Source organism: Populus euphratica, unplaced genomic scaffold, assembly GCF_000495115.2.
Source record: "Populus euphratica unplaced genomic scaffold, PopEup_1.0 scaffold56.1, whole genome shotgun sequence".
Lineage (NCBI taxonomy): Eukaryota > Viridiplantae > Streptophyta > Magnoliopsida > Malpighiales > Salicaceae > Populus > Populus euphratica.
The window spans coordinates 385,059-388,115 of record NW_011499930.1 but is presented as its reverse complement, the minus strand read 5'-3'; the positions used below and the strand labels follow the sequence as shown (position 1 = coordinate 388,115).

Below are 3,057 nucleotides of genomic sequence, written 5' to 3'. Positions count from 1 at the left end.
GAATAAAAAAACAAATTGGAGGAGATCATTGCATACTTTTCCAATCAGTATCGTCCACTATATGGACCTCTACGAGGTTTTCCTTTCTCTTCACTTCCACCTGTAACTAAAACTTGTAACTAAGTTGTATAGACATTTGTAATTGATTTTTATATTATATAAGATTAGTTCCTTAATTTAATTGATTTATATAAATATTTATAATTGATTTTTACTATAATTTTTTATTTAATTTAAATTAGTTTTTTAATTTTGTTTAATGTCATTTTAAAATTGTTTTATAGCATTTTTTACATTAAATTTTCGATGGGTACATTAAGAATATTCAATCCCATCTCTGCAGTTGAAATGAAAATATAAATCCAATATAATAAAACTCCTCGTCGATAGTGGCCTATTAGCTCAGTTGGTTAGAGCGTCGTGCTAATAACGCGAAGGTCGCAGGTTCGAAACCTGCATGGGCCAATAATTTATATTTCCTATTGCTCTTTTTTTTTTTTTTTCCCTATGTCACTACTGATTTTTACTTCCTCTTGCTTTTTCTTTGCAAAGAAAACTTCTACTTTCAATTGGAGACGTAGTAAACATACGTGAAGATACATGAAGCAATAAGATGCGGGAAGCTGAAGAATTCATCATATTTTTCTGCTAAACAATGTCGAACAAGAGTTCATCTGTCGCGCTATATAACCTTCTCTATACAAAAAAATAGAAAAAGTGTCACAACCAGAATATTAAAGTATGCTATCCTTCTAAAGAATGATAGAGAACCATGCTGGCTTGGAAATATAGGGAAGACTTAATTGATTTTAGAAATTCTTTGATATATATCTACAGGCAACGTCCATGGCTGATCTTTTCTCAATCCTCTGAAAGCTCCTAAGTTTGGACCAACCTATTTAGAGTGGGCGCAAGCAAATGTTCGAATGGTGTTGATTGTAGTGCTTTTCTGAGAAACTATCGAGTCATCTGAAAATCTTGGTGATTCCCAACTCCTTTCCTCCTCTTCATAGACTGCCTCCAGAACTCTCCTCTGCATGAAATCCCTCAACATTTCTTCAATGCCGTCGTGTTTCTTGTCCCCTTCCTTTGTTGAACTTGTTTTGTCCGGAATTTCTATGTATTGATGATCCATCGATCTGCTTCGCTTATCAGACTTACAATTTGGAGTAGCATTGCACAATTCCTTATGGCGAAGGAAACAAACACCGACTGTTACAGAACTAAATTCAGTCCTGGACATGCAACACTAAAAACAAAGAAAGATGGAAAGAATGATTGCAGCACCATTAAATGGATAATAGAACATTCTCGGCAACTAGATCGATAAATTTGAAATAAGAAAATGTACAAAAATAATTTTAAAATTGATTGCCATTGAGTACCTGCACTGATTAGAGCAACTATCAGGCTCCACATCACAAATCCTGCATCTGATTGATTTTCTTTAAGAAACTGAAATGATACAGTCATATAAGTTCTTCAAAGAAGGAGCATTTTATAGTGCTTAATTGATTATGTTTATGGGAAAATATTGATTTACATACATCAGAAAATAAAGAATCAACAGTGCTCTTGCTTGTCAAAGCAGCACCTGGAACATAGATTAGGCAAGCGTTATCGAGGCCTTCTGGTTTTGAAAACTGCGATGAATTTCAGAATATATATACAGCACAGAGGTAAATAAACCCAAGCTCGTGCAATTTGTATCCTGAACCTGAAATTAGTTGTACGTATGCTTGCTAGAATATTTTCCATGTGAAGAAATTACTTGTTTGCCTTGTATTATGACTGGAAAAAGAAACAAAAGAAAAGAGATATTTATATAATCCAACCGGATCTGTCAGGTTGTTTGCCCCGGCAGAAAATGCCATTGCGATGGCACCAAAAGTGTCTTTATTATTTTATGGAATCCTTACTTTACAAGGATTCTTTTCTTTACGCGAAGATCAACTAGAATACCCTTTTTATTTTGTAAGAATTCCTTAGTTACAACAATTCTTATTATTAATGATATTTAAATCAGTTTTGAATTTATTTTTATAATGCACATTTTTATACAAATAAATATAATTATTAATCTGGATATTAAATTAAAATTCACTGGAAGGTTATAAAAACCTTGTTTTTTATTAATTTAAGATTAAATTTAATCAAATATTGAAAAGGCTCCGTAATATAGTCTAGAAACTACTATGTGGGATTGACATTAATTTCCTTGTTAGTTTAAGTTTTTTTTCTATTTTATTTATAATTTTTTTGTTATTTTTTTATAATTGTTTAGGATATTTTACCAAAATATATATATATAGGATTAGTTAGTTTGTATTTAGATTTTTTTTTAGAGACTTTGATTTTAATAATTATTATTATGTGTGAGGTTTTGCTCATGTTTTTAGCTTTTTATTTATTTTTTTTTTAATTTATTAAAAATTAATTGTTTTTATAATATTATATATATATATATATATTCTAGTTCGTAATTTATCATGATTATAGGGTAGAGAATTTATCGAAAAATGAAAGCAGACGTAACATAGTGACATAAATATTATATCCAATATCACACAAAAATAAAACAATAGAATATAAAAAAGATTTGCATGCATTCTGTAGTCCAGCATAAATAAAATACGATGCAAAAACCCTTATTCTGCATCGAATGCCTTTGTTAAGCACAATTTTGGTTCATTCTCATGTTTGTCTAATTATTTTTGTATTATTTTGTTTGGTCTCTTGTATCCTAGTTGCCTACGAAAGCTACTCAAGCTGCATCATTGGTCTCCTGTCATTTATATTATTTGTCTTGAGGCACGTGTCAAGGTGCATGCATGTCCCGAGCCTGCTTGACCACAAAAACACGTGTTGATCTGTCACTGAATCCCAAACATGTGCGAGCCGTGACCACCCTTTTGGAGGTTGCTTAATATGACAGGTTTTCAAGCACACAAAAAAATAAAAAAAAAAATAAAAAACATTATCTAGTAATTTTGGATAAGAATTTTAAGGTTTTTTTTTATATATAGTTTATAACTCCTTGTTATAACTAGATTGCAT

The 3,057-nt window shown here is 30.8% G+C and overlaps 1 non-coding gene across 1 annotated transcript; it reads left to right on the top strand.

Moving 5' to 3' along the window:
• Positions 1-391: 391 nt before the first annotated feature.
• TRNAI-AAU (transfer RNA isoleucine (anticodon AAU)) lies at positions 392-465 on the top strand. Its single transcript has one exon. It is a non-coding gene; the product is annotated as a tRNA-Ile (tRNA).
• Positions 466-3,057: the final 2,592 nt, after the last annotated feature.